Here is a 15,290-nt window from a genome sequence, read left to right as displayed (position 1 = left end):
AAATTAATAATAATAATTATAAAACATGCAAAGCAAGTGATGCACAATGCTCACCACTCGCTGACTGATGCCCAGCCTGTCCCTGAGCAGCAGTCCACCCCAGCTCCAGCCAACTCCCCACACTAATTGTTCAGTATGACATTACATGGTGTGGGACATCCCTTTGGGCCAGCTGTCTTGGTTCTGTCCCCTCTCAGTTCCCTGTGCATCCCAGCCCCTCACTGTCAGGGCAGCATGAGGAGCTAGAAAATCCTTGGGTCTGGGTGAGCACTGCTCTGCAATAACTGAAATGTCGGTGTGTTATCAGCGTTATTCTCATCTTACATCCAAACCAAAGCATCATAGCAGCTACTAGGAGGAAAATTAACTCTATTCTAACCCAAACCAGGACACTCTGTAATGACCAAAATAGTAATATGGGCAACCATCTCAAAGAATATACCTTTAATGTTCAAAAAGCTGAGATTGCTTCCACATTTTGCACATTTCATGCCCTTTTGGCCACAGTGTGGTAGCCTTCATCTGGGGGTAAAGAAAAGTGGCTCTCCCAAGTCCTGGGCTGTATTTGCCACCTGAGAGCAGATATCTTCAGTACCTTAGAGTATCTCTAATAATTCTGAATGTCTATTTTAAAACAACTTGATGCATCCTGGTCAAGTTTATCTTAGTCAAATTAATTCCACCTCTCTTTTGGTTAATCCATCTGGAGTAGCTACTTATAACTCAGACTAACATCACTTTAAGACTTTTCCTACACTGCACCTGTAACAAAATAGGACTGCAAAGCAGGAATGAAAAACAAACAAACAAAGAAACAAACAATTTCAGATCATTGGATTTGTCAGTGGAAGAGATTGTCTTGGAATAGAGAAAAATGAAAATAATTTTGGTTTCATCCACCAAAATAACTAGTTAAATTTGAATGGAAAAATTTTCTAATCCTTTGTGAAGTCAGCATGCAGCTTTACATTTTAAAAATTAAATATATGCAAATGCACTCTGAAAACCATCACTAAAATTGATGTTATTTTGTTATATTGTCAAAAGATAGAGATTATTCCTTATGTGATTGTTTTGATTGCTACTTTTGCTGCTACTTTTTGCTATTCAGAATTATATAATATTATATTCAAATTCTTGTTATGGACAAAAGGAAACATACCTTATATGTAAAGCCAAGCATGTCTTAGGAGTGTAATTGAAATCTTAACAGCCTAATCAAAGAATTCTTACTAGTCTAGGCCTAACTATTACAGAGAAAAATAAAATAATAAAATAAAATAAAATAAAATAAAATAAAATAAAATAAAATAAAATAAAATAAAATAAAATAAAATAAAATAAAATAAAATAAAATATATATTACAACTTATACAGTTTCAGTGGTGTTTTAGTTTCTTGTTTCTTCTTTGGTCTGCTACTCCATGTTAGTATTGAATTGAATGTATGTGAAGTGTCTTATCTATTTCAGATATTTGCTCTTTATCCTTTTCCAACCCTTAAAATCAGTTTCCCCTTCCTATCTCATCACTTCTCTAGACGACCTTTGTCGAGTTGTTTATAGCCTTCGGATTCTCAGAATCATGCTGCAACACCTTCCCTATGTCTACAGTCTTTTGAGGCCTCCACTATTATCCTATGATATTACTCATCTGTAATACATCATTATGCTAGGGTCAGTTCACTTTACACAGAACACTTTTACCACTACCTATATAAAAATCATACCTGCATCACACAATTATGCAAAGATAAGCAAAAGAAAAATAAATTAGGCAATAGCTACCTGTTCATTAGAAATTTCTGTTACCCCTGAACAAGTTAAATCACAGCTCCAGGCAGGCCAAATCAAGTTGAAATTAAATCTGACAAATCTGGTCTCACAGAGTTAATTTGAAGCCTATGTCATTTTTTTCTGACAACAGCAAAATTGTATTTACTGGTCTGCAGTGCTACAGAAAGAAGGCATAATGGCATTTTGGTGTTTAATATTGTTTAGTGTTTATACCATAAGATTGGTAGTGAAGACATTTTAATTCTATGCTTTACACTTTCCCAGATGCATCATGTCATTTGCTTTTCCATAGCTCAGCTCACTGCCCTAAGAAATGGGATAATATTGCCTTTGTTGCTCAGATATCACAAAGATCAATTAAGTAATGCTTCAGAAAGATTTCAGGATTCTCTGAAGGGTCTTTATCTTGTGAAGCGCAGAACACCATAGCTTTATTGCAACATTTGTACACACATTTAGCTTGAATTGCTGGGACTTTTCATGTAGTTAAAACTAAACACATGATTCACTGTACCGCAAGAAAATCAGAATACAAAGCACCCAGTAGGACTGAATCAAGCAAGGTTATTAGACAGGAACAAAGTTTGTTTGTTTATATGTTTGTTTGTTTCTTCCCCAAAGTCTTGTCAGGTAGCCATGAAAACCAAAGTGCAATGAGACTCTGATGCCCTGGCTACCTTATACTGTGAGGAGTGCCAGTAATACAAATTTTGCATAACTTGTTCTTCCAGAACAATACTAGGATGGTCCCATTTAAATCATTAGGCTTGAACCACTAAGGAAAATACTTACTAACATTTGAAGCATAGAATCATATAGTTTTTTGCATGACTGTCAGAACATTACTTTTTTTCCTTTTCTTTTTTCCTTTTTCTTTCCCTTTTTCTTTCCCTTTCCATTTCTTTTTCCCTTCCCATTTCCATTTCCCTTTACCTTTCCTTTCTTTTTTTTTTTCCCTTACTTTCTCTCTTTCTCTTTCTCTTTCTCTTTCTCTTTCTCTTTCTCTTTCTCTTTCTCTTTCTCTTTCTCTTTCTCTTTCTCTTTCTCTTTCTCTTCTTTTCTTATCCAAGTTTTCATCAAGTAAAACACACAATGAAGTCACAGTGGGAAAAAGGACTACGAGAACCCCAGGGGCCAACCAGGATATAAGAAGACCAAAAAGAGGCAAGGTCATTCCTGGAATTTCCTCTGTAGATGGCTTTCAGCAAACATAATGCAGGCATTTACCTAGGAAGGGTATACTGTCAGATGCAGAACTGCCACCATGAAGAGTATCCATGCTTTGCTCATGCTACAGCCCAGGATTGACAGTTTTGCAGCTATTGTGGCAATGGAAGGAATGGTGGGGCAACCATTTGTGATGTTCTGGAAGGACACTCACTCCTTCTGCTGCACAGTGACCATCAGTGCCCTGAAGGAGCTGATGATTAGGAAAACAAAGGCTGTATAAAAGCATAGTTCTCAGTTGCCATCTGCATGCACTCCACACTATCAAGCAATAAAAAAATGCTTTGCTTTCTGAGCACAGTTGATTTTAGGGGAACATGAACATAACCATACATCTGAGACAAAAATCATAATGACACCACTGTGCCCTTTAGCTAATGCTAATCCAGTATCAGCCAATGCAAATGTTTTAAAATGTTTCTAAAGCTTTTACAAACAGAAACATAAGTAGGCCATAGGCCACAAGACACTGGACATTCTTTACCACCAGGAGATGTATTAGCAATTCAAGTACATAAACAATGTACTGCCAAGACATTATCTGTCTGTATAGGTGATGATAGTTAAGAGATTTAAAGTGGCAAAAATACTTATGTGGATCTGTGACACATTGTGGTGGTTTTACTTGGGTGGGCAGCCAAGCTCCACCACAACCACTCTCTCACTCCCCCTCCTCAAACAGGAATGGGGAGAAAATACCATGAAAAGAGCTCAAGGGTTGAGATAAGGACAGGGAGATCATGCAGTAATTATTGTTATGGGCAAAAGAGACTCAGCATAGGGAGATAGTAAGATTTATTGCCTATTACTAACAAGCTAGAGAAGTGAGAAACAAAGGAAAGAAACCAAAAGCACCTTCCCCTCTCATCCACCCTCTTCCACCTCCTCCCCCCTGAGCAGCACAGGGGGATGGGGGAATGGGAGTTATGGTCAATCTATAGTGCTTCTTCTTCGCTGCTCCTTCTCAGTCATTCTCATCGCATGTGCTGTGGGGTCCCTCCTATGGGATGCAGTCCTTGGTGAACTGATCTGGCATGGGCTGCCCAGAGGCAGCAGCTCTTCCAGAACTGCTCCAGAACTGGTCACAGGGTCCATCCCTCAGGAGAAAACTGCTCCAACCTGGGTCCCCCACAGGCAGCATCTCCTGCCAGGTCACCTGCTCCTGCGTGGGCTCCTCTCCACGGGCTACAGGTCCTGCCCAGAATCCACTCCAGCAGGGGTCTTCCACAGGCTGCAGCCTCCGTCAGTGCAGATCCACCTGCTCGACCGTGGTCTCCTCCATGGGCTGCAGCGTGGAACCCTGCTCCACCGTGGTACTCCATGGGCTGCAGGGGGACATCCTGCTTCACCATGGTCCTCACCACAGGCCGCAGGGGACTTCTGCTCCGGCACCTGGAGCACCTCTCCCCCTCCTTCTACACTGACCTTACCGCCTGCAAGGCCGTTCCTCACTCCTTGCACTCTCCCAGCTGCTGTGTGGTGCAGTGTTGCAGTGGTTTTTTTTTGTTTGGTTGGTTTTTTTTTGTTTTGTTGTTTTTTTGTTGTTGTTGTTGTTGGTTGTTTGTGTTGTTTTTTTTTCTGACTTAAATATGCTCTCACAGAGGCGCAAAACAACATCACTTATTGGCTCGGCTCTGGTCAGCAGTGGGGCCCTTACCAAACATGGGGCAGCTTCTAGATCCTTCTCACAGAAGCCACCCCTATGACCCCCTGCTACCAAAACCTTGACACGTAAACCCACTACACACGTGGAGATTTTGTACCACCATCTGAGTTGTTACATTGATTAAACTATTTCAGTTATCTGGGTCATCAGCATACAATGCCAAGGTAAGGATTTTATTTCCCTGATTTTTATCCCTTCATCACTGCAATTGAATTAATATATTATTTTTACATTTGTAAGATGCAAAGACCTTTACTCTTCACAAAAATCCACAGAAAGAAGGCTAGTTATTTATTGTATTAAGATATTTATTTAGATTAAATACAGAACTGCAAGGTTTAACTACCCTTGGGACAAGCTGCTCCGTCTCTATTATCTGGGAAGAAAGCAGTAAATTTAATTAGTACATCATTCGATATCTGATACTTCCTGGATCCTTCTGTTGATCAGTGGAATCAGAAATATGATGTAGATCTTATATTTGATTGTATTTTCAGTGATTGGACAGAAGCATAATATAACAGCAGAGAGATAAATGAAAATAAAAATGAATAGTAAAAATACCTGGATAACAAATGTAATTAATTTTAAGTTTTGATTTAAAACAAAGACAATGTTTAAGTCAAGTAGTACAATTGAGTTTAACAGTGTAGAACAGTCTATGAAAAATAAATAAATAAATAAATAAATAAAAGAGATTTAAAATATCTTTTTTATTATTATTCCTTTTATTTCTATACACAAACTAACACACCAAATTTAGAGGGAATAATTACAACTTGCACAAACAAGGCTCCATTCTACTGCCTTGGAAGTCTATGGCAACATTCCCATTAATTGATAAAACCATAGGCAATAACAGAACTTGGTATTCTGGTTTGCTGAGAGCTAGGATTTCAAAGATTCAACTTTATAAGGAAATGAACCATTACAGCCACAGCATCAGATACCTGTTTACAACAAGAGCAACAAACAGATGAAAATTTTCAATAAAACAGAAGCAAATTACATCAAGAAAGAACTTTGCTTCTCTATCAAGTTCACCAAAAAGGTGAAAAGGGCTTTTGTTTCTTCTTAGATCCTGGATATACAGTCATTTGTGTCTCTTCACATTGCACAGCATTAAAATGGCCATGCTTCCCTGCCCCTGCCAGCTACATGGTTATGTAGCAACAGACAGATTTCTTTATCTTTCACAAGTGACAGGTACTTTTGGCTGCAGGATGTGTAAATATGTGCCTCATCCTTCTACAGTATTGCTTAGCTTCGGTGGTTAGACAAGCTGGGAGGTAGATAAGGTCTCTTGTTTTCTGAACAAGCATCTTGACATCATACAGACTGTGTGTGGTCACCTCCTTCTCTGACTATATTTCCTAATTGTCCTCTGTGAACCTGCAGTGTGATGTGAACTGCACACTTCTGATATAGAAAGTCATAGGTTCTTAGTCTTTGGCAGCAACAAATTTTCTTACCACTCACACTGGAGTGAAATTTTATACACCAAAGTAGAGAAAGTGATTAATTCTCAGGCTCAGGTAGTCCATGAAAAGTGTCCTAAACACCACCGAAGTCCTGTCTAATACAAAAAGAAAGCTATACAAACTTAATATTCAGATACAACAGCTGTGGAGAAATCAGATCATTAAAAGGATAATTTTCCACTGACCTGAACTGTTATCTGTAACAGGGAATACTGAAAATATCTTGCCACAATATCATGCAGCTTCACCAGAAAACACAGCACAAATTAGAGCTAAAGGAACTAATTATTCACCAGCTAGCTGTCTGTGAACCAAGGATGAAATTCTTGCTGGAAAACTAATGAGAGACCTAGAAAATTTGCCAATTGTTTTTTGTCCAGATTAAAGAGAAATAAAATGTTCTTCAGAACTTGTTACAAATTACTTCCTCAGTTCTATTTTTAATCCTTACTGTTCAGAAAGAAACTTATGCCTTTTAAGGTTTATACTTTGCTGTACCCTTTGTTAGGTTTACCAGACTTTGTATGACTCACTGCTAAACTACTTCAGTATTTAAATTTGTAGCTGTCTATTTTCTTGGCATCCTACATAGAGTAAAACATATAATGATAATCTGAGATGATCACCATATTTCAAATGAGGGAGGCAGCAAAAAAAGGAAGAAAGGTTAACTGACATACACAATTACTTTTTTCTTTATGTTTTCTTGTCTTCTGTCAGTGCCAGCAGATGAAATTATTATCTTTTTGTGGCTCTCAACTCTCCTACTGTCGTTACTTTGCAGCTTCAGGTGTTTTTCAACAATACCTGCCTGTATATATCTTCATATGTACTTCTAGATCTTAAAGTGCATCCTTCAGCCAACAAGCTTTATGGTTCCATCATTCTGCATTGCCTCATCAGTGACACTTATGGTATACAAAGTCACCAATCCTGTTGTATTTGCTTTTTGTGTATGCATGTGAAAAAATTTTGTGAAGTAAATGGACTCTATCAGATGCAATTTGTCCAAATCTTATTCTTCAGTTAGATTCTGTTACCTAGTATTCTTGCGAAGCTAGGGGATGCTCAATACTGGACATCTCCCCTGCAAATTACTGGGACATTTACTTCAGGGGAAAAAAAAAAAAATAAATCATAATCCCATATTTGTATCATCATACTTTTAGATACTTTTGAGATGCAACTGTACATTTGTTTCAATCTTCTTCCAAAAGGAAAGGTTTTAAAAAAGGAAATACTAAGTACCTTGATGCACAGCTTCCTTTAGATGGATTGTTCTTCAGACTGTATTGCATAGAAATTCAATCATTCTTAATACTTCAAGATCTCCTTCTCTGTCACTTAATCTCTATCAGATTGCTTTAACATGACAAAGTATTACAGAAGAATTCAAAACCACAAAATGGTAGAGGTTGCTTCTTCTTTTTTTTTTTTTTTTTCTTCTTCCTAGAAAATGTCAAGATCTTACTGTAAATATATAATAGGAACAAAAGAAAACAGAAAGACTATGCAGACTGCTTAGTCCTCCCACCCAGAACAGGTCTATCTCCACCCACAGAGCCCTGCTTTTCCTTTACGTAAAATATATCAGCTGCAAAACATGCTAGGTAAACAGAGAAGTTCATAGTTAACCAGCTACTCAGAGGGAACCTTGAATCAGTCTAATGAAAAAATTTCAATGAAAAACTTTCAAGGTATCTGTCTATATTTCATATTTATAGGAGTTGTATTGTGTGCCCATGCCCTGGTGCTGGCTGGGTGCTGCCCGCGCTAGACTCAGACAGTTACAGCCAGCTCCAACAGCCCCATGGCAGGGCCCAGCTGAGCCCAGCACCAAGCTGGCAGCACCTCGGGGAAAACAGATTTCTGAAAGGGCAGAGGAGGCACAGGCCGAGGAGGAGGCCCAGGGCGAGGGAGAAGCAGCAGAGGGCCCAGGCCCCAGGAGGAGGAGGGCAGGAGGGGCTCCAGGCCCACAGGCAGCAGGGATTCCCTGGCAGCCCTGCAGAGCCCCTGCTGGAGCAGATCTCCACCCTGCAGCCCGGGGAGGGCCCACGCCACAGCAGGGGGACATTTACTGAGGGAGCTGCGGCCATGGGGAGCCCCCGCGGGAGCAGGGTGTTCCTAGAGGGCTGCAGCCCGGGGCAGGGCCCCCGCTGGAGCAGGGCAGTGGGTGAGGAGGAAGGAGCAGCCAAGAGGGGTTGGGGGTCTGAGCACAGCCCTCATCCCATCCCATCGCATCCCATCCCGTCCCGTCCCATTCCCTGTGCTGCTTGGGAAGAGGGGGCAGGAGTGAAGAATGAAGAATGAAGAATGAGCGAAGAATGACTGTGAACATTAGGCATAGGAATAAAAGCTGTGGGGCGATGCTCTTCCAGTGTTTGTCTTTTATTTGCTACTATTCTTATTATTTTTTATTATTATTACTATTTTGTCAATAAAGTAAATTTTCACCAAGGCTCTTTTTGAGGGTAATTTATAAATCATCTCCCTGTATTTATCTTGACCCAAGGCTCTTGCATCCTGTTTTCTTTCCCTATATTGTTGAGGAGGAGGAATGAGAGAGCAGTTAGGTGGCATCTGGCAGTCAGGCAAAGTCTGCCTAGAACAGGAGACAAACAGTTTTGTATGTTTGCACTGGGTTTTCATGGCAAGGCTTTTGTAGTGGCTGGAGCTGCAGGAGTGGCCTCTGTGAGAAGTGCCCAAAAGCTGCCCTACATCACAGAAGAGCCAGCTCCAGGTGGCTCCAGAAGGGACATGCTGCTGGCCAGGGCCGAGCCAATGAGCAACGCTGGTTAGTCCTCTGGGAGACAAATTACTGCTGCGCTTCAGCAGCAGGGAGAGAGGAATGAGAAAATGTAGAGACGGACAACCCTGCAGCCCCCAAGATGAGTGCAGCAGGAGGGCAGGAGGTGCTCCAGGCATACAGCAGCAGTTCCCCTGTGGCCTGTGGAGAGGCCCCTGGCGGAGCAGGCTGTCCCCCTGCAGCCCATGGGTCCCACATGGAGCAGATCTCCACACTGCAGCCTGTGGAGGAGACCCCAGTGGAGCAGGTGAATGTGGCTATGGTCCCCCGCAGGAGCAGGCCCCGGGCCAGAGCTGCAGCCCGTGGAGAGGGGCCCACGCAGGAGCAGTGGCAGAGAGTGACAATGAAGAAGTGGCAGAGATTAAGTGTTACGGGCTGACCACAGCCCCTAATATCCCTGTGACTCAGGGTGAGGAGATAGTACAGGTTTGACAGAGGGGGAAAGCAGGTGTTTTTAGTTTGTTTTAGTGTGTTAGCAGTTGGAAACAAAATTATATGAATTGTCCCCATGCTGAGCTTGTTTTGCCTGTAACAGTAATTGAGAGAGCGATCATCCCACAAGCTTTTTTTCCTGGTATGTTTGTTTTAGGAAGAGTGAGTGAGGGACATGGTGGTGCTTAGCTGCCAATCAACACCACAACGGTTGATTAAGAAAAAGAATACAAAGATGTTTATCAGAATCAGAACATTTTAGGAAGCCTTTGAAAAACTTTTAAAATGAAAAGTAACAAGAAAGAAGAAAAAAAATATGTATATATTGCTAACAAGATGCAAGGTGTTGTGGATAAGCACACACACATATGTGTTTTCTACACTGAAAATCGGTGTTACTTACCATGTTTTTTTATTAGAGATCTCTGCTCCTAAATTATGCAAAAATATATCTTTTTATTATCCCTTGAAGGACAAACACATTAGTCATAAAAAAAAAAAAAGTCTTTAAATGTTTTTAAATATGGATACAATCTGTTGGAATGAAAATATTAGTTTTCTCAATGAATAAAAAACAAAATAAAAGTAGCACTTAAAAATAACTTAGAACCGCATTTTGTTTGGCTAGAAGAAGACAGTGCAGATTTCTGATGTTCCTGTCACTTAAAAATTTGATAATGTTTTATATTAAAAATGGAAATGAATATTTATTCTATCAAGAATAAATGTTGGGGATGTAAAAACAGACATGTCCAAAGAAATCCAGTTTTAGAAGGTCTCATCCAATATTTCCAACAACTACTGTCAGCCTTGGAAATTAGCAGCTTTCCTCAGATGTTCCTTGAGGAACTCATCCAACCAAAAATATCTGTAATAAAGATCCATTTTTGTCATTGACCTGGTCCAAGGTCAGGCAAGTCGACCTTCTCTTTTTCCTTTCCTCATCCTTGGTCAGTTTTACCTGAAGGAAGATGCATTATAAACTTACTGGGATATCAGGTTACATCAGGTAACAAACAGCAACTTTAGCCTTTTTGCTGCTGCTGTCAGACCACATGCACAGATAAGCACACATATATACCATACATTTGCTTGAAATTAAGCCAGTGAACCCAGTTGTGAAATTATATCTAATTTACAAGGAAAACAACATTTCACAGATTTGAAACTGTAAGAATAGAAAGCAGAAATTAGTGGAGTTTAGTAGATTTATGCCTGTCAATATTCTAATAGAGTGCAGTAGAAATAAAACAAAAACAAACAAACAAAAATGCTTGAGAAAATGTCAATATTTAATTTATTCAAATAAACTGCTTCAGTCACATGACATGTTCTGAGAGTTTTTCCTGTTAGCTCCAGTTAAAAGCTACAAATTACACAGCATGCTTAAAGCATCAGTCAAAAGGTACCAAAAATTATTTTAATAAATTGATCTGGACTGAAAGACTTTCATTTCCCCCCCCCCCCCTACACTGAGAGTTTAAAATGCTTTTATAAAAATTACAGAGTAATAACATCAAATGCACCAGGATAGTTTCTCTGTTCGAGTTGATTTCCCACAAGAATGAATTGACTTATTATGAAAGTGTGATGGTGGAAAAAACATCCCTTAGAAATCTAATTTGTGTCATTGATTTTGACATAAAATTTAAGACTGTAGAGTCATAAAGCATAAATTAGGTGAGTGTCAGCCTACATCAATTCTTTCAAGAAAAGGAAGTTGGTCATTCTTGGTTTACCTCACTAGGAAATTATTTGCCTGGATTACTTCAAAGTTTAATTAAATTGTCATATAACACATATAAAATAGCAAATAAAAAAGTCTGTTGCTGTGCTACCACATTAATTTTCTGTCATCAAAAGTGTTTGTCTTGTTAGCTAACTTAAACTTGCTCAGCATCAATTAAGCATTATATCTAAATACATTTTGAATATATACCTTCAGTGCACTCTTGTTAAACTTTTAATTTTCTTTTTGTTGTAATTAGCATTTGGTGAATTCAGTTTCTTTGATAGGCTCTCTATAATTTACATTTTATATTACTCTACTTGTTCGTCATGAGATCAGTCAAGCAACTCTGGATTTGTTTGATGGAAAAATGTTGTAGGAATTCTATACAATTCATGAAAGTTTTCATTAGCTCTATTTCCTAGGGAGGCAAGGCTTGTGCATTAATTTTTTGGGTGCCGTGTGTATAGTTGCCACCCCACTCATGTCTGAAAGCAGTATGAGCAGTCTGAAAGCAGACCAGAGCAGCTGGAGGAGGCAGCAGTGCTCTTCCTTCACTCAGTATCTTCCATCTCAGACTTTAGAAACATTAAAGATAACTCAGCATCTTTGTGTCACCTTTCTAGAGAAAGAGAATGCATTTTGACTGCATTCAAGTCTGGGATCCCCAGCACAAGAAGGATGTGGGGCTGTTAGAACGGGTCCAGAGGAGGGCCACAAAGTTGACCAGACGGCTGGAACACCTCTTCTACAAAGTAAAGCTGAGAGAGCTGGGGATGTTAAGCCTAAAGAAGAGAAGGCTTTGGGGTGACCTCATTGTGGCTTTTCAGTACTTAAAGGGGGCTTATAAAAAAGATGGAGAGCGATGCTTAGCTCAATCAGATAATGACAGGACAAAGGGGAATGGCTTTAAACTAAAAGAGGGGAGATTTAGATTAGATGTTAGGAGGAAATTCTTCACTCAGAGGTTGGTGAGGCACTGGAACAGTTTGCCTAGAGTGGTTGTTGATGCCCCATCCATGGAGGTGTTGAAGGCCAGGTTGGATGAGCCTCTGAGCAATCTGATCTAGTGTCTGGCATCCCTGCCTATGAAAGGGGGGTTGGAACTAGATGACCTTCAAGGTTCCTTCTAACACAAGCCATTCTATGATATCATTGTCTTTGTTCACAGCTAGAATATTTCAATATTCAGGTATGCTAATAGTTTTTGGGCTGAGTTTATTTTTCTTTCTCATTGTACGTTCTTTTAAAAGCATACAGAGTAAAGACCTTCTGCTGGTGCTTTAATATGAATTATTTTAGGTAAATTTGAGAATAAGCGTAGCTTGGGACCCAGAATTGTGAAAGCATAGTGGTTTTTTTGTTTGTTTGTTTGGTTGGTTGGTTGGTTTTTAAGGCCACTTATAGGCAAAATTTGATTCACCAAACAGCTAAATCACTGCAATGTCTCCATAAATCAACTTCTTACCCAAGGAATCCTCCAACAGTTTTTTTTTGCCTGAACAGACCTTATCCAAGTAAGAAGGTCCTTTGAAATGTGTCTAATAGCCTCCCTTGCACTGCCTGAAGAGGCTTATTGGTAGCTCTGAGATAGCAGGATCAGGGTCCAGACAATATTCATATCATTGTTGCAACCCAGCTGCAAAGGTTTAATATAACTAATTGCAGCGGATGCTTTCTAATACTGAAAGGTCACTGAGTCACAGTAAGCCACCTGGTCCTACTGTATCTTTGCAGCTCACAATCATTATCTATTATTTTTCTCTATTTTTAATAAATACAAGAAAATCTTGAAAAAATGAATCCATCCAGAGACATGGGAGTCTTTGCCAGAAATAAAATATGAAATTTAAATTAAAACCAGCAGCTGTTCCTAATCAGCAAGCCAAAAAGAAATAGCCAATCACAATAAAGTGACATCCAGATCATGCCTACATATCATGCAAATTTCAGACCTTAATGTGTCATTTTCTGAAATACTGGCTACAAAGACAGACCACAACCAATTCCTTGGAGTCCCTCATATTTAATCTGCCTTCCAGTACCAACTTTCTCTTCTATTTACAAGGACACTTCTACTTTTACCACCAGATTGCATTCTGGTCACCTTTAAGTTGTAGTTTAACGTGCCATTCCTTGCAGAGCTGTAGTCCCTGGGGAGCAAGAGAACAGCATATAGCAACTAAATCTGCTTTCTTTCAAAAGCTGCCTTCTTTGATATTGCTGTTGTGAGGTTATTGAACAGCAGCTGGGAATACAACAAAAACCCCAGAGGTCAAATTTCAGTAGCTAAACACAGGTGCTAAATTCTGGCAGCTACCTCAACTTTCACTATCTCTTCAGTCAAGCTGGAGCAGTTTATCTTTACATGTGTCATTTATGTGACTGGTCTGATTGTCTGAGGTAAGGAAAGTCCGTGTGTAAAGCTGAGTACTAGGATGACAGAGTTTCAATCTCAGATTGCCTAAGAATATCTTAGATGTCAATTGAATATCTGCTATCTGCCCAATGGCTTCTTATATGCATTGAATAGAACAGAATGTGGTATGACTGAATTGTGTACATAAGTTTTCTTTGGGCTGAAGAACACTCCAAAGTATACAGACCTGTTCTCTGGGAATAACGAGCCAAGAAAAGAGCTTTATACATGCTCACAGCTTTACCATTTTACTGTTCCAGTCTGGTAAGAGGCAAACCTTTGGCCAACCTTTGGTCAACCCTTAATACTGTCAAAGGTAAGAACAAAGATGTAATAATAGCAGTATGGAAATCCACTTTACATTCATAACTGTGTTTACTTTGATATAATTTGTGCTAATGACTTTCACAAATTACATGTGTTGTATGAAAATTTTAATCACTTTTTCAGCTTGTTTGCTGTTGATTTTGCTGAGTTTCTCTTTGTTTTTATATTATGGCAAAGTAGAGGAACTTTTTTTTTTTTTTTTTTTTTTTGTGATATGTTTGTTCTCTTGTCAGAGGGTTGTATACCCAATAGTATATTGGACATAAATTGCAAATCATTATTAAGATAAAATAAAAAGAAAACAAAAAGCCATAGTGTGATGTCTACTTTATCACTGAGGTGTATTAGTTAATTTCCTGCAGTTTTTGATTCAAGGAAACTGCTTATTTATTAAGACTGTTCCAGAAAATTTTCACTTTTTTCTTTTTATTTCTTTCCCCACTATTTTGTATGTGTAGGCTTGGCTTTTATAATTTTTTGTTTGTTTGTTTTATGACATCAAATACTGTGAAGTCTTGATCTCCCTTCTGGTATCTAGGCACTACCTTAATATAAAAAACAAATCATCCAAAGAAGGAAAATTGCAATTTTGGTAACCTATTCCATGGATGCTGAAAAGAGTCCAAATGCATCATTAAGGTCAGCACTCCCATATTTGTTTCTTTACTAAACCAATATAAAACTTAGCATTTCTTTCCTATTATCATCCTCTTTCCACAACATATTGTTGTTGCTTCAGGCTATATGAAGACATTTCAGCTCTAAATGTCTTTTAACATGTATGTAATCTTTGCTGGTTCTATTTATTTAGTTTCCTCTAACACACCATAATTTTAATAATACTCTTTGGCCATCTCTGCATTAGAGAAAACTGTTCTTCCTGTTCCATTTTCATTTTGAAATGTTTCTTCCAGAGAAGCCTAAATGCCAGTGAAAACAGTGTTTGAAAACTGCATGTGCCAATCTGAGATGTTCAGCAAATGGATGGTACTAACAGAGCCTAGAGGTTCAACATTTCAGCAACTGAATGAGGCAATCAACCAGCTGCTGGCAGAATAACACCCGATCTGGTGGCATTCCAAATGTGCCCTTTCTATTTGCTGGAGATCATCTGAATGTCAATCTGAGATTTTGCACCAGTGCCTCTCCAAATTTTTAAAGGGAATAAATGAGTGGTGGTTGTTTGTTTGTTTGTTTGATTGATTGATTGATTCTTTTTGTTGTTGTTGTTGCTTTAATTTTTCATTCCTCTTTATAGGGAAATGTTCATTGAATGGTAATGTGCTATTACCTAAGTTACATGCAAATAAACAAGGCTCTTACTTTTTGTTCATGTTTTTCTTTTTTTTCATAAACTAATTTCAAAATTAAACAATTATTTTGTTATCACTAACCTTGAAAAAAATAA

Source organism: Aythya marila (assembly GCF_965140915.1).
Source record: "Aythya marila genome assembly, chromosome: 2".
Classification (NCBI taxonomy): Eukaryota; Metazoa; Chordata; class Aves; order Anseriformes; family Anatidae; genus Aythya; species Aythya marila.
This window is presented reverse-complemented; position numbering follows the sequence as displayed.